Genomic DNA, 23,114 nt, shown 5'->3' on the forward strand with positions numbered 1-23,114 from the left:
TCAGGCTTCTTTTGGACAGTCAACATGGTTCACTAGCTTGCCAGGGACTGTGACTATGAAGAACGATGATGATCTTTCTTTCTCTTATGTGTGCAGGTCCCAGACTTGCCTGTCTTGATTGGTTTTTACTGATGATAGACTTGGTTTACTCCGCTGCCAAGCACTATTGTGCGGCCCAAGGTATGACACAGCTTTTCTCCCTTGGTCTGGGTCCCATACCCTGCTTTCTCAACTTCTTACTCCCCTTTGGGCTTTTCACCACCTTCTCTGGGCCCCAGTGCCTTCCCGACAATGTGCAGCACGCTGTCTTCTCAAATATTCCTTGGCGCCTGCAACCTGCCGTGGGGCTTTCCTGACTCTTGTCGTCTACTCTCAGTCTGTGGCGGCACAACTCTTCCTTCCCACACTCGCCAGGCCTCTGGAACACCTGAGCTTCATTCTGCTGGTGTGCTGAGGGGACCGGCTCCTGACCTTCCCACTCCCACTTCGTCATCCCGGTCTACCTTTGTCCTCCTACCTGGACAGTGCTGGCTCTCACGGTCCCTCGAGGGAGGACTTACACTCAATGTTTTGTCTTTCTTCGTTTTTTACACCACAGTTATCAATGGATCGTCAGTATTGACTAGTTCGCTCCTGTTGGTGGTTCTGCAGGGTGCTCTTTAGCACTCTGCGCCTCTTCTTCATCTCAGTATGCCCATTTCTGTTTTCTACTGGGTTACTGGTGTGCTTCTTCGTCCCAGTTTTGGTATAGGATTCACATAGGTAGTACCTACTCTTCCTCGTCTCAGTATAGGGTAGTCCTTTAGTCTCAGTCACCCATAGGTTGTGGTACTTCTTGATTTTCTCACAGTACAACGCCCCTGTACTGTGAGAAAATCAAGAAGTACCACAACCTATGGGTGACTGAGACTAAAGGAGAAGGAATGCCCCACTCCTGGCCAGAGTGTGGGTCTTTTGACAGATGCGCTTTGGAACATATGTCCACGTACTTGACTGCAAGGTATTAGGGGAGACCATTACAGAATAGGAGCAAAAAATATTAGACCTCTGGAAAATGTCCGAAGAAACAGAGGTGACAAAAGGGGATGGGGCGACACCTGACAATAAGAAGAAAATGAGTACAGAGGAGTCTGCGAAAAGTGGGGAGACAAAGAAGGGGATTTATCCGCTCACCACACGGCCAGCAGAAGGATACACTAACCCAACATATGTGCCAAACCCCCACAGTATGTCGCACCCCGTGAGGTGTTGACCCATACAGGGGTAAGCGTGAGAGACCTCTAGGTAGCATTGGCCTCTACATGAACAGAATTGGCACGGTTGAGAGCAGCATGTGAAGCAACACGGGTGGCAGAGGTTCCAATGTTGCCCTCAGGACCGCCCACACAACCGCCCAGGGACGGATGGAAGTCGGGTGACTTCCTGTCAAGGGTAGACAGTGTACCCATAAGAGCTGTTCGTGTCGAGTGGGAGGGAGAAACAGACAATCTGCGGTATGAGAATGTGGGGTCCCCACGAGGGAACTAGGAGTATTGGAGTGACTTTGACGACACAGAAGAAGTTACAGAGGGAGGGGCCGAGCAAGCACCCATGACTACCCCGAGAGTAGAAAGCATATGGTACGGAAGATTAAGGGAAAGGTTTGGTAATATAGCATTGCCACAGAAGAAGGAAAGTGCTGTTAAGGGCGGGAAAGCAAAGGAAAAACTACAAATGTCCTTAATACATAAGGATGCAGGGCGACTGCATTATGTCCCTTTGACACAAATGGACAAAAGCAATCTCCTCAAGGTCCTCCTACAACTTACTGCGGGAGCAGGGAAATGGAATTATGCATTTGAGAAAAACACTGCTGGGGTACCCATAGGGGACATTAAGAGCTTGTTAGTAGAAGCGGTGGGAGATCAGGCAGAAACAGTGTGGATTAAAGCTGGTTCCCAGGAGTAACACGGAGTAACGATGCCCATGATGGAGCTTTATTCAACAAGATTAGAGCGCGAGTATGGGAAGCGCTGCGAAAAACGATCCCAGACACCCCAGACTTACAATAAATAAATAAATAAAGCAGTGCACAATGGGGGACGATGAAGAGGCTGTGCAGCACATTCTCAGGGTTCAAGAGGTGGAGAGCAGAAACGGGCAGCGCCTGGGATCAATCAACATCCTTGTTTTATTTTATTGTGAAGCGGGGACTACCTAAGGAGGTGCAGAAGGCACTTGATAAGATAGTTGGGTTGGAGGCAAAAGGATGGCCCGAGATTTCACGCCTTGAAACACTTGTGTATAGGCGCGTTACAAATGCCATATCATATCATATCATAAAGTATCATAGTGCACGATTGTAGGAGGATCAAAGAGCGCGAGAAAGAAACTATCCAGAGGCAGCAGACAGAGGAAGCAAAACTAGTTCAAAATAAACTAGTGAAGGTAGCAGCGGTATAGACAGTGCCACCCCCAGAACAAATGGGAGAGGAAGGGTGTGCCTCCATCGCAACACAGGCAAGGATGGCAGCAGTATGGGCAGACACTGGACAAGGACAGAGGGGAGGGAACCAACACTTTTCAGGGCCCAAATGGCAAGAAGGGCCACAGCGAGGACGAGGTGGGTTCTGAGAGCAAAGAGGAGGAAGACTTGGTGGACAAGGACCAAGGGGTGGCGGGCCAGGACAGTGTTGGTCATCTGGGAGGTGGGGATACCTTGTAAAGGAGGTCCCAGACATGACCTGCACCCCTGCCCCTCCTTTCGAGGTGCCAGGAAGGTACTTGCCAAGGTACTTGATGTATGAAGAGCAAATGAACCAACAGAGAGTTGCACTGGGGCTCTGCCCAGTGTACATTAGAAGATCCGTACCTGTTGAAGCGCCCGTAACCAGACAACCCTGGGCAGCACGGTACCCTATCAGGCAGCCATACCAGCCGGTGATACGAAATGAGGAGTACCTACATACAGTCCACGAAGAAACCCCAGGAGCCTTAATGGAGGGCCAATGGAAATGACAATGGCCCGAACCAGCACGCGAGTAAGACACGTTAGACCAAGCTGTTATGCAAACCTATGTAACGAACACAGGAAGGAGACGATGCTAAAAAATAAGGAAACGTGTTACTAGACAGGATGAGAACAACCGACCTGTCGAATGTGTGTAAATAAGCTTAGAACGCAAGAAGCTAAGAAAACGATACTGCTTGCAATGCTTAGTAGAACATTAGAAGCGGCATGCGCCAACTATATAACTACCTCAAAAGGCACGTTATACGAGTGCGACAACTCCATTTTGTAAAGCAGAAATGGGCCCAGGCTGCCAGAGGCCTGGCAGGCCAAGTTTCACAACTCAGCCAGAACAGAGAGGAAGAGTGGAATCGAAACTCAACAGAGAGCGGCTCATGCCTGGGAAATCGAGGTCACCCAGAGAAGGGAGGAGAGCGTCAACTCGCAAGAACCAAACTTCAGAGCATACCAGCTCGCCCGTGAAGGTCCAGATAAGAGAAGCCCAGGCAGGTGGTAGGGCCGAAGCAGAAATAAATACAATAAAAGCTGGAAACTGAAGCAGATCCATGGTGAACAGACACGTGACGAGCCAGGCGCGAAGAGGTACCATCGCCTGATGTCATCCAGAACCCGAGGATGCCATAACTTTTCCTGATAAGAGGCTACAGATCTGAGGCCATACCCAACCAACTAATTGACACATAGCCCTAAGATACTGATTGATGGAAGGGAGGCAGGGTGAAACTTGGGACACTAGGCACCTGGGTGTCCATCCTGCATGCTGCTAATTAAAATGGGGATTTATGTCTAGGGGTGTAACCTGACCAATCACAATGGACCAAGTTATCTGGAGTCCTATAGATAGTAGAACCAATGAGTCATTGTACTTGTGATGACGTCAATCACGAGTGATGTAGTGGGATGGGCATAGACGCCCACTAGATAAAAGTTATCCAATCCGCATGCCCTATTATCATATACAGATATAGTACCTATACTTAAGTTACCTTGCCTGACCAATTATATTGCATGACGAGTTTTGTAGAGCTAGACGTCAATGATGACGAATATTGCCTATAAAAATTACTGTTCAACTGAAGTTCGAGGAAGTCGGAGTGAGACGGGTGATCGCACTACAGCTGATTCCTATTTGTTTCCCTGTTTGATGTACTTGTCATTAAACTGACTTCCCTTTGCCAAACTACTGAGTCCTCGTTATTGAGTCGTGTCGGAGTAAGGGAAACCTGCACCCCCATCCCTCATATGGTGCAGCTATCGTGTCTTACAAGTTCTAGAGGATGAGCGCTGACCTATGGGCCCGTCAGTGAATTCCTCTCCTCCAGAACACTCTTTCAAGGGAATGCAGCAGCAGACCAGGAGGGAATTACAATCAACAACCCTAAGGGTACCCCCGCCCAGGTAGCCCACAAGGGCATGTTCAGGGAATGTCCTTAATCATGTATGAGGTTCATCAGGCATATACGCAAATGCCTCCCCAAATCCCTGGCCCTTACCACCAACAAAACCAGCAACAGATTGTGCAGCCACATCAGCCCACCCCAATCAACAAGCCACGGAAGGCAAACACCTATTTGCAACTGCGCCAAAAGGAGCAGCAGCCCCATACCAGGAAGCAACGGTGGTAGGGGGGAACCCTTTCTCGTTCCCCAGGACAGATACATACCCCGACTAGGACAGCCCGTAGAGAGAGCACAGAGAGCACTTGCGTGTCCAGTACTGTCAATGAGCTTACCTTCAGAAGAGGAACCACTGGTGGGGGCAGAGATAGGAAATAAACAATTCATCTTCATGGTGGACTCGGGAGAGGAGAAGTCGTGCATTAGTGAAGGAAACTTCCCGCTATCATGAAAGACTCTCCACACACAGGGATTTTCTGGGGCTGTTTAAATGGTTCCTTACACAAAAGATTTAGACGTCAAGGTGGGAGGGAAGGTTGCATAAGCACCCGTCCTTTATTCCGAGAGCTCTCCTGTCAACCTGCGCGGTAGGGATCTGCTTAGTAAATTAAATATGACAATATCCTTCACAGACAGGGGGATTGTCTATGCCACCCCTGGCACGTGCTCCCTCCAAGCGATGCTGGTAATACATGCGATGACCAGGCAGGCGGTAGTGAGGGGAATCCCTGTGAACCCAAACATGTTTGTTTATGGCAACAAAGTACTTGCCCAAGTTGTCCCAGATTACCAAAATGGAATGGAGGGTACCTGTGACATAATGGTACAATACAGGAAAGTGCAGAGCCCCCTCTTGGTCATTGTCAGTAGACCACCCCAATTCAGTGAGAGTGATTTGCAATATGTCCCTACACATTGTGGACAAAAAACCTGCACAATGTAGAAATGTTGAAAGAAATAACACCTGTAAAGATAACACTCAATACTCAAACCGGTCAAACAATACCCCTTGTCCAGATAGGCAGAAGAAGGGATTCAGGAAACACTGCAAGCCCTGTTACAGCAAGGGATTATAGTGCCCTCCACCTCAACATGTAATACATGTAATATGACTATTTACCCTATTAAAAAGGCAACAGGGCAGTTGGAGGATGATTCAGGATTTAAGACCCCTTAATGACATTGTACAGAAAGAGTTTCGACTTGTTCCCAACCCTGCATCCATTTTGTGCAGCATTCCCAGAGAACCTCCCATTTCACAGTGGTTGATTTGAAGAATGTGTTCTTCTCAGTGCCCTTCCATCCAGACTCACAGTACCTTACAGCATTCACCCTGGGAGTAAAGTGTTATGAACACCGTTGCTTGCCACAGGGGTACTTTGAAAGCCCCAGTATATTTAACAGGATATTACATGAAGATCTAGGGAACACCCAAGTACGCAGCATGATCATCACGTTGATGACCTACTAGTCTGCAGTGACAGAGAACTGAGCTGTCCAAAGGGATTCCATCTCACTACTACAGTTGTTAGCAAGGAAAGGGTACAAAGTGGATAAGAAAAAGCACCAGTACTGTTACTAGAAGTGCTCTACTTAGGGCAACTCATCTCCAAGGATAGCAAGAGGATAATCCCTCTATGTCTTTATATGTTTACGTGGGAATCTGCATCCACGTGTGCTGTTTTGTTGACACTGGACTCCCCGCGTGCAGCTGACTGTAACTGCAAGCACATGTGCTGGTAATGGAGTCTGCAGCATTCTCATGCGAAGGCACACTCACATGGTGTGCAACACACGTATGTCTTAAGTTTCTATAGCGTGTGTTGCGCTGGTGGTTGCTGCTGCCATATGGCTAGTCTGTGCTGCGTTTCATGCACTGCGTTTTCTGATGTTGGCGAATTCCAGCTTGTCTGTTTACTTGTTGTTTCTCTCCTGTTTAGGTGCAGGCTGCCGACCAGAGCTGTAATGAAGCAGTCTGGAGCTCAGGAGTAGAGATACGATCGGAAAAGGAGACCGAGATGGCTGCGGATAGACCAGGTGCTTCGAGGAACGTGGAACGGGGAAACCAAGGTGCGCGAACCGGTCGAGGTGAAGATTCTCCCCTGTATGGCTATTCCGTCCTTCATGGGCAGAATAGCCCGAAGCAGGGTCTGGTTGCCTGGGTGTGGCTTATATATCCAGCCACGCCCAGAAGCAGGAAAGCATGTGGAAATTAAGTACAATGACCCATTCCTCTGCCATGTTGGGGGAACCAGGAAGCATCTAGTCCCTTTAATCACTCTCAGCCAGAACAATGAGCTTCGCGCCAGATGCACCAGGACTGGGCCCAGCTTGCCTTCTTCCTCATCTTTTGTGAGTTGAACCTGACAGCTCCGCGAGCATGGTTTGCGGGCGGCCTAGCAGTACCATAGGGATGATTGTAGGACCGCAAAGGAGTGTGTGTGTGGCATTGGGCTGGTGGTCATGACACTCACAGGGCAGCTACAGTGCACGCCACACCCAACCACTCACAGTGAAAGACATGCAAATGTTCCTAGTGTTATGCAACTATTTTAAGGCATGAATCTTAGACTATGCAGCATATATCAGACCTCTCCTACAAGGCCTCAAAGAGGCCCAGAAAGAGGGCAACACAATTCAGTGGACAGCAGAAATTATGACTAGTTTTAAAGATTTAAAAGAGGTGATTGCAATAGCTCCTATCCTCGCCACCCCCTGATTACATACAGGAATTCTATATTGGTTCCCACTCCAACGGCACACTCATGACAGCAGTACTAACAAAAAAAAGTACATTGGACCAAAACCATTAGTGTACTACAGCGGCACGCTCGATTCTGTCATGCAGGGGCAGTTTGCTTACGAACAAGCCCTTACTGCTGCAGCCTTCACAATTGAAAAAAGTTCCACGATTGTCATGGGATGCTCAGTAACGTTATACGCCGAGCACTCACTCTTTGCGATATTAGATCGCTCCAAATCCACACTCACTACACAAAGAACATCAGCATATGACATAATACTGTCCAGCCCCCATATCCATGTAGTACAGTGCAAAACTGCCACGTTTCTCACTGAGACAATGTACCGCTGAAGACATACAGCAGCACAATTGTGCCTCCTATGAAGAAGAAGGTGATGATATTCCCAAAGCTATAACTAGCCTGTTAGAGGAAGGAGAAGTACTTTTCGTTGATGGGTCTGCATCCATTGACCAAGACACAGGTGAAAAATATGTTGGGGCGAAGATGATGGTGAATACGAAACACTTGTCATGAAAAGATTACCCAGGCATTATTCCACACACGCAGCAGAAATAGTAGCACTCATAAAAGCCTTGCATGTCTCTAAGGGGTGGCATGTTACCATATATTTAGACTCTGCTTATATCACCATGGTGAATGCAGGTGTGTCAGGCTGGAGAAGGAGGGGATTCACATGAGAAGATGGCTTACCGGTACAGCAGGCAAACCCTGATTAATGCATTGATTTCTGCCCTCACACAGCCCTCTGTGGTAGAGGTCGTCAAATCGTAGCACACACCCACAATACTGATGAAATATCATTGGGAAACGCGGCCGCTGATGTGGCAGCCAAGGAGGCCAACATCAGCAGAATACTTTGTGACCACAACCAACACAACGCCACATCCAGATGCATACACAGCTCTCCCAATAGCACAAAGCATCGAAATACAACACAGGGCAGAAGAAAAGGACCTATGGCTCAAACGTGGGTGCATGCAATCACCCACGGATCTCTTGTGGAGACAGCAGGGCACAGGAAAGGTAGTAGTGCCCATGGAATTGGTGTACACAGCCTTTGAACAGTTGACTTTCCCATATCATAGCTCTAAACAACACATTGCAGCAGACCTTCAGGAAGATTGGTTCATCCCAAACTTACACGAGCACCTAGCAACAATGGTGGTCCAACGCACAATGTGTCAAGTGTTCAGTACAGGGATGACCCTAAAAATTTTAAGAGGAACATTGCCCTGCCCTGTAGGTCAATTCTGTGAACTGCATATTGACTATGCAGACATGGGGGAAAGATGCAATGGGGCACGATATCTAATTGTGGTGGTGTGTCCATTTTTCTGGTGGGTTGAGGCTGGCCCATGTGCCCACCCAGATGCCAAGTGTGCTGCAAAATTTCTTGTTAGAGAAGTATTCCCCCGCTGGGGAGTCTGTGATGTCCTAAGATCAGACAATGGGAAAAAAATGTCAATGAACTCTTCTAAGAGGTGACCACCCTGTTGTGAGTGAAACATCGTATGTGCTCCATTTACCACCCACAAGCAAACAGAATGGTGGAGAGAATCAACGGTCTCCTTAAAAGCAGACTTTCTAAATTATGAAACACCCTGAAAAAGAATCATGTGTACTGTCTGCTCCTGGCCCTCTTTAATTTATGCACACAGCCCAATAAGGACCACAACCTGACCCCCCCATGAAATAGTGACTGGCCAATGCATGCAAACACCCCTGTCACCAGTAAGGAGTAAGGAAAACATCAGATGCTCATAAGGCAGCTACGATTCTGGGTGAAGCGTGAAAAACAATACCTAACCCAATTTACACGTGCGATCAGAAGAATCACAAAACAAATGGCACCGCCCTACACAGACGAAAGGGAGACTACAACTTCCTCACTGGCAGATACAACCCCTACCCAACCATTGTTGCCTGGGGAATGGGTCTATTTCAGAAGCTTTATCCAAAAATGGAAAACACCTTGGTTCCATGGGCTCTACAAAGTGGTGTTTTCCACCCCTCTTGCAGTAAAGGTGAAGGGGCTGAGATATTGGAAAATCCTCTCTGATGTTCGTAGCGCACCGCAGGGTGCCACACCAGGGGTCCAGATAGAGAACGTCACTACTTCAAAACCGTAGCTCTTCGCTGACCATATCTGTGCATGTGAGAATAATGACAGTAAATGCATTGCTGCTAGAGCACAAGCTACGTAAACTAAATCTCTCGCTCTCTCTCTTTCTCGTCTCCTCATCTCCTACCCTCCCCGTTTTATCCAAATTCCACAGGTTCGATGGTGGTGGAGATAGATTCTTCAGACAGAAAGTAGTAGTAGAATTAGTATTACTAGGGCCTACAGCTATAACTGTGGCCTACATTTTAGAGAAATTTTATTTACAATATTTATGTTTGTATTGGGAATTATTGGGGGGTATCTTTCATCTGGGCTGGCCATCGAAAAGAAGGGGGGAAGAATCTAACGGGACCTGGAACAGGAGTACACCCTTGAACGTTACAGGATTAGACTTGAATGGAACGTAAATACCCTAAAATTTTACTGTATTTCTTTCAAATATAACTGAAATGCCACCCAATGCCCCCAGTGCTATACTTATGCACTCCACAATAGCTAAATCCACTGACCCCTACCTCTTTCCCTGACACGAATGAAAGGATGAATGACAGTACACCAGTAGCAGCATTTGAGTTCCCTACAATGCCACCTAATGAAACCATTTTTAAAATTAGCCTTGTAAATAGTATGACAAACGACAATATGCAATAGTAAAATGTTCAAACTACTAATGCCAGGTGTTAGACCATCCCTATGCAATGCTAACATCACTAGAGATACGATATCAGTGGGAAAAAGGCCCACGTTGCGCAGTAACAGACAGAGAAGGCAAACGCGCCAATGCACATATGATGCATATCATGGCTGAAGACTAGATGTGGTGGGAGACATTGCCCCCGAACACTTGAACAGTTGGTACTCTGACATGAGTGCAATGGGAAGGCGAACGACTAATGGGAGTTGCTACGCCTGCTCCTTAATACCACATGCACCTGGGGCACCCAAGGTCTTAGTACCACAAGAAGTACCCATAATAGAAATAAAATGTCTCATTCACCTTGCACTAAGTAGGATCAAAAGTACTTTCCAGACACGCAACGTCCATCCAGAACTTATCGATCCTGATCCCCGAAAGTGCAAATCGAGTTCCAGCAACCACAACTGTCTCAAAGAATCACATCTAGTAATCGAAGGAGCAAGATATAACGAATGGCAAGAAACAACACATGCATGCAGGGCCGAAGGACCCCTGGGGCTGTCTGAGAAAATTGCAATACTCGTGGAGCAGACCTGTGAGCAAACATGGACAGAACCTATCACAAAGCTAACTTGGATTGTGGCTCTCGAGAAACCAGTAAAGGTGCAACCACAGAAATCCTACAGACTTTGTTTTGTCAGTGAAGGGACAGTGGCTGTTGGGTCAAACAAACAATGCAACTAAACTGTCATAGTGCCCGACCTCAAGAAAGGCACAGCTGCACTGATGGATTATTACTGGATCTGCGGCCAACAAGCATACTTGCACCTCCTGCCTTCTTGGAGGGGCTACTGTTTGCTAGAAACGCCGCATTCTGCCCTGCTGATCGTTCCAGAGGAGCACCTGAAGGGGGAATCCTGCTCAAAGCTCCCACTGTGCCGCCACCCTAGAAGCTCAATGCACAGATCATCCACCAAACGTTTGCATGCTCCCTGAGAGAGAGCCCTATCACCAACTACGCAGAAGAAAAACAGCATTGAATTACATTTCCAACGACTCGTCCAAGCTGCTTGCACAAATACCTGAAAAATATAAGCTCTATAATTCAGCAGAGACATTTTTTGCATCCTTAGTACACAGTATCCAGACACGGGCCAATACCAAATGGCTCCAAATAGTTTGATGGGAGCTAATTCAGATAGCAAATGATACTGAACAAGGGTTAGCAAGAAACAATGTATTAATGTGGACCCCGCCCTTCACCGCAAGAATGAGCTCAGTTGACCCATGTGGATCCAGACCGATGGGAAAAGAACTAACCAATTACAGCCTGGCATCCGCTAGGGAGCAGGCTCATGTGTAGGGTGCCTCCAATCAGTGGCACTCAGTAGTACTGTATATGATGATGATCGTGGGGTTTCAAGCCCTTGTTTGTGGAGAACAAGTAAGAGCGCTCACGAGCAGCAGAGTCCTTTGCTGATATTTGTATTCTGTACAATTAAACCTTGTTATCCTTGCAACGCTATCTCTTGGCTTATTTCCCTAATGGGTTGTCTTTAATCTGGAGTGTGAGTAAGAAGGGACTTGCCTTCAGAGTTTGGCCTGTTTGCAGGCTATAAGATTCATTTTGAAAAACCAGACCTGATGCTATTTAGGGAAGACTTTCTCTGGTATCCGGACGAGGAGGCACCGTTCAAGTTGCAGAAGCATGCAATCAAGTATCTTGCAATCCAAGTGTGTGCCAATATCAGGGTAATAGTTACCTACATTACCCTGCTATAATATCAAAGATTATATCCAGTCTAGAAAAAAGTGAAACTCTACCCCTCTAACAGGATGCACTAATGCAGTGAAAATTAATTCACTACGTAAAATAGTCTACTTAGCCCAAATGATCCCCTGGCTCTCCCGAGGGAAATTATTTGTGACCTGGAAAAAACGGGTGAGGAGATTTATCTGGAGAAGATAAACTAAAAACAAAAATACTTGAGGCGAATAAGAATGGTGGCAGGCTAGCTCTCTAAGCTTCACACACATACTTCTTGAGTGCCCAACTCTGTTGGATCAAAAGTTGGCTAAATACGGAGTTGGAGGAAGATAGAACTGACGAGTTCCACCCCTTTGCACGAAATGATTGCCCTGTCCCTGCAGCTCCTCCCAAAACACATCAAAAGCCACCCCATCATCAGGATCACACTCAGATATTGGCACTAGGCCCTGAAGCCCACATCAATTGGCCTCCTGGCTTTATTTAAGGACAATAATCACACTCCATGCGGTAAAGACCCCCACATTCAGACAAGCTGAAGCTTGGCAAAATGTACAAACAGCAGACCTGCATCAAGATTTTGTTCCCAGGCAGTTTGCCGAGAATAGGGATCATCTGGGCTTTACAGAGGGAGATTGGTTAAAACATTAAGGGCTTGTCTTCTAGGAACTAACATCACAGAAGGCACCCATAAGAGAGAACTATCTGCCTGTGAGATAAAAATGGCATGCAATAAACACTTTTTCCAAAAACGGAGGAATTTTCATGCCCTATGTATACCAAATAAACTGGGAGGAGGAGTGACATGGGTAGCCCAAAAGACATTTATTCCTTTTTTGCTATGGTTAATCAGATCTCATACAAAATTAAAAATAGGGATATACAGCACAAATGAATCCAGTGCATCTATTATATCACAGTCAAATTGCACTCAGAGCGACTATCAAAGACACCTTAATGCTGGAGAGGTTGTGGCCTGGTAGAGTCGTTCTATGTCAATTTTCCGCTTTTTGAAGGCAGCACAAAAAAAATAATTTTTGGTTGTTTATGTGCACCCCTAAAAAAGACGAAATTGCATGAATTTAGGGGGGGGGTTCTACCACTGTAGCCCCTTCCTCCTTTCTCCCCAGCCCCCCACTGCCTCCTCTCGCCACAGGCATACAGACTCAATCATCCACCATATTAACACACAACCAGTTACATTTACCCTCTCCTCTCCCCACACACTCACCTCTGTCTCCCGCGACTCCTCCTCTCGGTCCTGCTGTGTGTGTCAGCCCATGCATGCACTTTTGTGTGTTGCAGGGGCTGACAGTCCGATTTAGAAAGAATGCTTAGTCCGGTCTTTCTAAATCTTTTTTCAAATTGATTTTCAGTAATCAATTTGTTCACTTAGTACCGGTAGGGTCAATAGGACACATAATATGGCCATGCCCAATGATACAACCTTTTTTGGAAGAGTATACTGCATAATATCAGGACTAGAGGTAATGAACATATACAATCCCACTGCGCCAAACGCTCTGAGTTTGTATGCAAAGTTGCATAGATTGTTTATTAGTCCATCCAAAATCAGCCTGACACGTGTTTCGAGCCTAAGCTCTTCCTCTGAGGCTGAAAAGATTCATCTCATACAATTTGAAAATTGAAGCACATTTACAAAAATTAACCAATATAAGTTAAAACGGGCGTAAAACACCAAGTGTGCACAAATGGTGTCAACAATCAAAATATAATAGCCAAATAAACAATTGTTAATATACAAACCAGAAGAGATGAGTGAAGAATCATAGTAAAAAAAGAAGAAAACAAAAAATCACATAAAAACACAATTAGTAAATGCTAATTATTGTATTGATGAAATGCAAAAAATAGTCACTTGTGCAGTGGGTCACATCATCTATGCCTCTTAAAAGGTAATTACCTTGCATTGTTCTTAATTTCACTATGTCCACTAGGTCAATTAAAATCAAAGAAAAAAAAAAATCTTTTAATAAATCAAAAATGGACAAATAATAATCGAACTTACTGAGATGCGTATAACTCAAACTTCATATTGCCACTTACCATTAAGCGTATTGCCATTAATAGTCAATTCAAATAAAATAGTTTGAAGCAGAGTTCAGTCTGCTTCCTGTTTCCTGCTGGGCAGTTATCTTTGTGAGGAGCTGCAGCGACGCGGCTCCATCAATGTGTCTGCACCTTTAATTTGAAGGACAACCTACTTAAACAAACTCCCCGCGCGGAGCGCGGTGCGGAGTTCGAAGCAGAGTTCAGTCTGCTTCCTGTTTCCTGCTGGGCAGTTATCTCTGTGAGGAGCTGCAGCGACGAGGATCCATCAGTGTGTCTGCACCTTTAATTTGAAGGACAACCTTCTTAAACGAACTCCCCGCTCGGAGCGCAGCACGGAGTTCAAAGCAGAGTTCAGTCTGCTTCAGTCCGCTCCAGGAAGCGTTGGAGAGTGGGTTATTCATTTGTCATCTGCAAGTATGAAATGCACGACATTGAGCGGTGAGCAAGGAGGAAAAGGTCCACAAATGTGACACAAACTTCTGCAGCAGAGGAGGAGACTTGAAACATAGACTGACCTGACGTCAGAGGTAAGCGCTGTAATGTCTAATACTGGCACTGATACTGAAACTGATACTGCGAAGAAAACAGTAAAACCAGTTTACAAGACTGTCAGTGCAAGCCATGATTTAAACGTCTCCAAGACTCCATTAGATGGTTCTAACAATGCAAAAGGCTGCATCTCACCCCGGCATAACTCACAAGCACCCCAGAGACCTTCCCCTTCTTCTGCCTATGTTGATGCGCTTGAAACGCCCTTTGATATTGATATCACAGACTTAGACCTGTTAGAATTGCGTTTGCCCCTTGAAGTTGACCCGTTGATCGACTAGCCTAATCAATCCGGCAAATCAGATGCACCAGATGCGAGCAAACGCGGCAACCCAGGAGAGAACAAAAATGGCAATAGAAAACAGATTTATTCCAGGAATCAGCCACTCAACACCGGTTGTAAGTAAACATTCTCGCTTGCAGGCGGCGTCTGAATCAACGAAAACCGGAATTAACCCAGTACACAGAGAAGTTTGGGAGACAGATACTGACTCAGCCTCAGAGGAGTCTATAATCCTGCATTTGTCCAATTCACCAAGAAGAAATAATCAAAACGAACTGGCAGCGGGTAATGGAAACAGCACTAAAATAAAATCAGGAGCAAAATCTGTCGGTGGAAAACTAGCCTAAAATATGTCTTCAGTAATGACCCTGGCTACATTACCAGGCACAGCCACACTTGATGGAGCTGCACGTGAGGCACGATTGACGGAACAGTTAAAAGCCGATTACTTACGGATACAGGAACGTTTGGAAGCAACCTATATTCAGAAATACGCAAACACCTCGAAGATGAAAGAGAAATTAACACAAACAAGTCAGTTACTCGTCAAAGAAAACACTGCTCATAACTTGATCCATGAGTCCCCACCAAAGCAAATGATGTCACACGCAAGTTTAAGACTGCAAAGTACCAATCAACAAATGGATCTAAGAGACGAAGCAAACTTGAAACCTAAAAATCTACAACAAGAGAGTAATAGGGCTGTTAATATAACAGTTTGTCCACAAACACCATAATCAACTGGACAAACTGAAAGAGAGACAAAAGAAAATCTGTCAATAGCAGCCAGTGTTCAGATCCACAATAATGTACTTCCGGCAACTTCCATTGCTCTGATACCGTTTATGAAGCTTTATGAGATGATAAACGAGACAATGAAAGACCAAAGCTCACTATTAGTAACCATCAACAACAAAATGCAGACTCTGGAAACATTTACGGAAAGTCTTGCAGAAAGAATGGATTACGAAACCGAAACAGCGAGAAGATGGCAATCTCGCCTAAATGACATAACAAAACGCGAAGCATGTGAAAAGTCAGATTTAGTGGATGCGGTTATTGAATGTACGAAGTGGATGCAGCATAATGTAGCCATCCGACAAGCCTGTAATCCCTATATGTGTCACGGCCAAGATGGCCTACCGAAATCAAACTTAGCACTTAGTGTGACACCTTTACTGACTACGAACACGACAGGACAGGCATTCCATACGTCGTTGATGACAACATCCAAAACCTCAGCTACACAGATAGGAGGAATTGAAGAAATCGAGAGCCCACAATCTACAGAAGAACAATCTGGTCAAAATACCAGAACAACACAAGAGAAAGATATAATTGAAATAAACCAGCACAGCAAAGAACTCAAGAGCATGTCGAACCAAAAATTGCATCTCCAGTCGAAAAGGAGAAAGAAAAAACGAATACAACGAAGCAAGCAAAATCGACTGCAATAAATAAAGCCTCCTTTGGAATTTTTACTGGAGCCGCCTTATCGATGTTGAAACCGACAGATGTATCCAACATTGCTAAACGAAAACCAAATGAGCCCACTCGGAAAAACAACAGGAAAACACCAGCCAAAAGAACTCGCTCAAGCAATGCGAAAAAATTCATCCGAAATTTGACCACGCCGCCCAGTGCTGGTCTGTTTGATCGCAATGAGAAGGTGGTATATAAATCCAAACAACTTGCGGCCGAGCAAACGGCGGAAGCTGTGCCTTCAATCATATCAAAATCACACAAAAGACCACAAACAGAAACTGGAAGCTCCGAATCATCGAACGCTGAGAAATCGATTCACTTATGCGACCTCTCCACCTATTCCAACGATGATGAGGTGGAAATAGTGGTCGAAACCAAAATACTGGTTAATTCCAAACAATGCCGTCAAGAAACCTGGCTGAAAGATCGAAACTGCCAAAAAAGATCATCTACTGGCCACTTTAATGACGACGAATCCGGCATTGCGGAGAGAGAGAAAGAGAAGTCAGGAAAACTGTGCAAGGACAAGCATCAGAACATGACGAGAATTCAAAAAAAGCCCACCTACACACAAGCTCACATATATCTCTAAGACTAAACCCAAGACAAACAAAAGGTCAACTGCTACAGGAAGAACGTGTAACAACTAACTCCATTAAGAGACAAAGAGACAATCTGAAAAATGAGGTGTGGAAAATACAATTGGAGAATATTCTAGAAGAAAAAAACGAGGACAACTTAAACAGGAATAATATCATGAAGCTCTTGCATAGTATTCCTGCCCTTCGGAATATAAGATCTGACGACATCGCGATTGTGGAATACATATCGGAAAGTCGCTCCGACTGGGTAATCCTACACATGAGAACAAAATTTGGCGTGAAATCCATAATAGAAGCAAAGGACGATCTGCTATTTTTTGGCTTTGACGTAAAATCTTACATTGACAGAGAAGAAACATACGGTGAGCATGAACAACCACAAACAGTGCACTCTTCGCATGAACAATGAAGATCAGAACTATGGAAGCGTTTTAACGTCTCACTGGAACCAACTATGAAACAACAGCAAATGTTCTCTAATTCGCACTCCATGCGACATAAGGCAAAGCCACAGGATAATAATTAGCAAAAAAAGAAAGCGGAAAATGATGTACATTTGTTGATGTCTTGGAACACCAGAGGATTCGCCCATCTTTTTCAAGAAGACACTTTGATAAACGACAATCATTTTATAATCTGTCTTCAAGAGACATGGATACGTACAATTCCAACCCATGACGGCTACCCAATATATCAAAATGCCGCTGGAAAAAATCTATTTGGGCGACCATACTCAGTTCTAATTACAATGGTCAAACATAATAATAAATGGAAAGTGCTAAGCTCACACAATCCACATTTATTTATACAAGTTACGATTTTAGAACAAAGTAACTTGACAGCATTGAAACCAAAACAGCTGATTGTAATAAATTTATATTGGAATCCAGCTATGATTTCGCAAAATGAATTAATCTCCTCAGTAACCAAAGAAATTGATAACAGCTTACTGACGTTTAAAGATCCTTTTTTTTAATCTGCTGCGATCTAAACAATTCATGGTTTAACAAAGCCAATCAATTGATCGCCTCAATGGATCATAATCAGTCGGAAACTTGGATGAATCGTGGTCAGCAGTGGTCAGCAGTGGTCAGCAGAGATGGCTTTGAGACAGTGCGTCATGCTAAACGGCAGTATTGAAGGAGACATACCAGCTGCCAAAACATGGCACAGAGGCGCTTCCAAAAAGGCACTCGATTACATCTGGGCCTCCAGAAACTTGCTAAATAAAATTGTTAAGTTAACAACTGAACCAACGATGAAAAGTGACTACGACCCATTAGTGCTCTACTGGCGCCAACTCATAGAAGAAAACTTTGCCAGATATACTCCAAACAATGTAAATAATAGACTACGTATAAATGGATCACAAATAATAAACCTGACAACGATCTTAGAGAGTTGTAATGAAAACGGAATTGAAGTCAACTATGAACCATTGGTGCAAAAATTTAAAACGAAGATGAATGGGAACAAAATAGACCTAATAAGTCCAAAATAAACCTACAGCCTCACAGTTGGAGAAGCAAAAAAAGCTCTGGCCAAAGACCTCAGATTCATAAGGAAAACAAAAACAGAAGATCATGCAATTTTGATAAAATAACAACGCCAACGTTACCGAAACTGGCTGAAATCCTTTAAATCAGTGCGAGATCAAGATCAGGCTGAAAAAATGCTAAAGCTAATTGTGTCAAAGGATAGCCGTCACATATGGGAAATAATAAACACTGGCCAGTTAAAACAGACATTTGCCATGTCAAATGGAGTGAACGCAGAAGAGTGTGTGAAATATTTCTCAATTGTCTTTAAGTCTCAATTGCTCACTGAAACATCACACATGCTGACAACAAGTACGACTTCGTCAGTGATAGAAACACAGGAAAACATAGAAAAAGCCATTCAAAAATTAAAAAACTCCAGAGCCCCAGGGCCTAACGGCATTTCAAATGTAACACTTAAACAAAATAAAACGCAATGGGCCTTTTTCATAAATACCTTGTTTGTGCAGATTGCAAGACACAAAATAATTCCGGACGCGTGGACGAAGGCAGTGATTGTTCCGGTGTTGAAGAAGGGCAACCATGATGACCCTGCCAGCTATCGACGCTCGCCTTTCTTCATACTACCGGCAAAGTGTTTGCCACATTTCTGCAAGACAAGCTAGCAAAGTGGGCAGAAGATGCAAAAGTGACTGAAAAGAGGCAAACAGGCTTCACTAAAGGAGTAGGCGTTGAGTTAAACCTAACACTACTAAACATAGCAAAATTAGAAGCACTAAAGAATAACAAACAACTGTTCGCTGGGTTCATCGACCTAAAACAAGCCTTTGACTGTATTAACAGAAAGACACTATGGAGTAAATTGAAAGCCTGGAGATATCCGGAAAGCTTACTTCAACCAATAATGGCTTTATAATAGAATACATCGATCAGAGTAAGGTTAAATAAACAAGGAGATTTAACAGACGAAATACAGACCAAAAGTGAAGTCAAATAGGACTGTCCTTTGGCAGCACTCCTGTTCAAAATATACTTCTCAGGCTTACCAAAAGTCCTAATGGAACCAAAGACCTTCCCTCCAAAATCAATGGCGCACACATTAGTTGGATAATTTACGCCAACGATATCGTGCTTTTAGACCAAACACAAATAGGTCTACAAAGACTTTTTTCAGCTTTACAACGATCTGATGGAAAACGCGCTGGAAATAAACGTACAAAAATCAAGAATAATATCCTTAGGTCGAAAATTTCAATCACGGGGGCGCTGTTGAGCGCCGAACAAGATGGCCGCCTGAAGGCTACACTCCGTGGCAGGCAGGTTGCATGATCCTTTTTTTGGCACTTTCCTGCATTGGCACTCGGCCCTGGAGGGCACGACTTGGTCTCTGGGTATCCAGGCACCATCTGACCCGAATCCCGACGAAAAACGGCGCTGGGGACCCCGAGATCTGGACATCTCCGTGCCCTTCCCCCATCAGCGGAGCGGCTTCGCGCCAATATCCAGCCCCGGCTGTGGGACGCACCGGGCCTCTCTGCGCACCGGAGCCTGCCAACCACTTCAGTGAAGACCCGTGGGGTGCTCCGGGGTCGCGGCCCCCTCCACCCACTCCTGCCGGGACCCATCGCGTGAGGACGTCCCCTCCGGAGCCTTGACCCTGTGCTTGCCCTGGGACTGCTCCCCACTGCCGTGGGAGGGTTGTGGCTGCGGCCGCTGTCACTGCACGATCCAGCGCCACATCGGAGGGCACCTTCAGCGCCGTTGCAGCCTGGCCCCTCCTGGACCGTGGTCGTGCTCGCCAGAGGGGCCGACTATTGGAGGCCCTCCCCCCCTCAAGGAGACTCCGGAGACGGGGTGGACCTGCGGCGCACCCTCGGACACCGGGTGCCGCGCTCCCCCGCCGACACATACCGCAAGACCCTAGTGAGTATGTGGAGGGGGGGTGCTGCTTCACTCCCCCCTGCATCGCTCGGCGACCTGAGTATTGGCGGTGCCCGACTCTGGGGCACGTAATAGACACTGGTTCCTCCGCGAGCTTGGCACGCTCAAACTCTGCCCTGGCTTCACTTCGCCCAAGCGTCCCCCTGCATCGCGGACCTGCCCGCATCCGTTCGCTCTACCTGGGGTGCTCTGGGCCACGCTAGCCACCCACATCTCTACTCTGGGGGGACTCCTGGCCAGGGGACTCCGGGCTCCTGATCAAGTTGCAGTGGTCTTGCGGTCACCGTCCCACACATGACCTGCTGACTGTCTGGTGCCTGCCACAACCTACATTGCTGCTCTTTGAGCCGCAGCCTGTCTACCCCATCGGCAGAGTACAGGGCTGGGAGGTGCTCTTCCCCACCCCTCCTACAGGCTCACTTGGACAACCAAATCTGGACTCCTGCTCTCACAGCGGCTATTGGGCATCGCCACCCCCAGCCCCTTGGTCACCTACACTTGAGGTCCTCGGACTGCGCCCTCCACGTCACCTGGGGCATGCTGAGCCCCCACAGACTGCACCGGTAGTCGCAAGCCTCATATATACGGGTCCACAGACGCTGGCCCCCCTGGACGACTACCTGCTCCACATCACACCTTGCATACCGTCCTACGCGTTGCATGGTCCGAGCTCCCCCACCTTTCTTCTTGAGCTGCTGGGACCCCCCTCACCCCACTTGAATTCCAACATCGTCAAGATGACCAAGGGGGCCGCGAAGAAACAGAGCTCCATCAATATGTTTGCGAAGACACCGGTGAGATTGCCAGAGGAGACCACCGAGCAGGCTCCTACTGCATCATCATCCGCCACAGCTCCGGAGTCCCAAAATATGATGGATTTTATCCACGAGGGCTTCACGCACTCCACTCAAAATTAGACGACATGAACGGCACTATATCTCTATTAAGGCCCACATTGAGAGGACACATAGCCGGGTGGCAGAGGTCGAGACACGGATGGGCTCCGCTGAGGATGCACTGGGTGCCCTGCGTTCTGAGGTTGTCGCTCTCTCCAACCGAGTACTTGATTTGGAAAAGAAGAACGAGGACTTGGAATCCCGATCAAGACGCAACAACCTCCGCATTATCGGTGTTCCCGAGAATGAGGTTCATGAATCAATGGAGGATTTTGTTGAACACACATTACTGACGCTCCTCGACTCACCCAAGCTCTCCCCGCAATTCACTATAGAGCGTGCACACCGAGCCCTGACGGCTAAACCCAAGCCCGGTGCTCCTCCCCAGCCCATCATGGCCCATGTGCTGAATTTTCGAGACCGCAATGCCCTCCTCAGGGCCGCGAGACTCAAGGGTGAGCTCCTACTGGGCGGCGCAAGGATTCATCTTTACCCAGACCTTTCAATGGCCGTCCAGCGTGAACGCAAGACTTTCCTAGCGGTAAAGCGTAGGCTGCGGGACCATTCAATTAAATACGCCATGCTCTATCCCGCCAAACTTCGCATAGAGCATGCCAACCAGGTGCTCTTCTTCACGATCCCGGAGGAGGCCTCCAAGTTCATGGATGAACATTTCCCGGGCTGATCCTCCCCCTCTGATCACGGTTCTACTGTTATCCTACAGTCCCGTTGGGGAGGGCCCAAGCCCGGCCACCTTCCTACATCGGGGCCATACTGGTTTTCTATTCTGTAACCTGCTTAGTTTGTTTCATCTTTACAAGTATGTGCCATGTCAACATGTGCAAAAACTCTATCCAAGTTACGTGCAAATTCCCACTGTTGGCACCTTTTGTTTTACTTGGATCTGCCGTAGCCCGGAAAGACGTGGCCAGTCCGGCCTACAGGCCCCCAGGCGCTGATGCCTCTGGTTTGGTTTTGGTTGAGGGGTTTTGGGATTGCCATCCCTCTGTTTGGGGGGGGATGTGGGTGGGGGTGGGATATGTTGGGGGTTATGTTACTAAAAGCTTGGCGTTGGCAGCGAAGGCGGACCGCAGGGCGACACTCAGTGACTGGTGCCGCAGGGCTGCTGACTGGCCCATTGGTTATTGACATTTTCTCTGATACAAACGCCATTGCATCAATGAGTGGGAGTGACCTGACCTTCATGAGCTGGAACGTACGGGGGTTGGGCAATTATAAAAAGATGAGGCAGCTCCAGCTGCAGGCTGAGCGTCATGAGTCCAAGATTCTCTTTTTACCGGTGACACATGTCCGCACGGAACATTGTATGAGATTTGCCAAAACATGGGGTCCCCATAGATTCTTCACCAATTTCTCTACCCAAAGCCGCGGGGTCATGACTCTCATCCATAAGAGTCTCAAGTTCACTCTTATCTCTTCACAAATAGACCCTCAAGGCAGATATGTACTGCTTCATGCCACACTTCAAAACAAGGAGGTAGTCCTGCTGAACATTTATGGTCCTAATATAGATGACCCGGATTTCTACGTACAGGTCACGTCCCTCCTCGATGGCTTCTCCCTTGTCCCCATCCATTGGGGGGGCGATTTCAACACAATCTTTGATGTAGCCCTTGATAGATCTGGGTCCAGGCCCCCTCAACTTACCAGAGCAGCCTATTCTGCACTATCATCCCTACCCCGTCTCGCCATGGTTGATGCATGGAGGCTCCTCCACTCGGATTCTTGAGCTTATTCTTTCTACTCCTCAGTGCACCATTCCTATTCCCGTATAGATAGATGGGTGATCTCCAACGAGTTGGTTAAGAATGTTATACAGCTAATGATCCTCCCAGAACCCTGTCTGACCACTCTCCTGTAACCGTCACTATAGGTTGGGGCCCGGATCCTGGTCGTACTCGACATTGGAGATTGAAGCCCCTCTCCCTTCTGGACCCGGAGTTTGGCTCTGAGCTCGAGGTGTCTATTGAGGAGTTCTTCGAGACAAACACAGGCTCGGTAGCATCGCAGGCCACTCTATGGGAGTCCTTCAAGGTCTATATTAGAGGGATAGCGCTGTCAAAGGA

The sequence above is a fragment of the Ambystoma mexicanum genome, chromosome 3p, assembly GCF_040938575.1.
Source record: "Ambystoma mexicanum isolate Mex_15411 chromosome 3p, UKY_AmexF1_1, whole genome shotgun sequence".
Lineage (NCBI taxonomy): Eukaryota > Metazoa > Chordata > Amphibia > Caudata > Ambystomatidae > Ambystoma > Ambystoma mexicanum.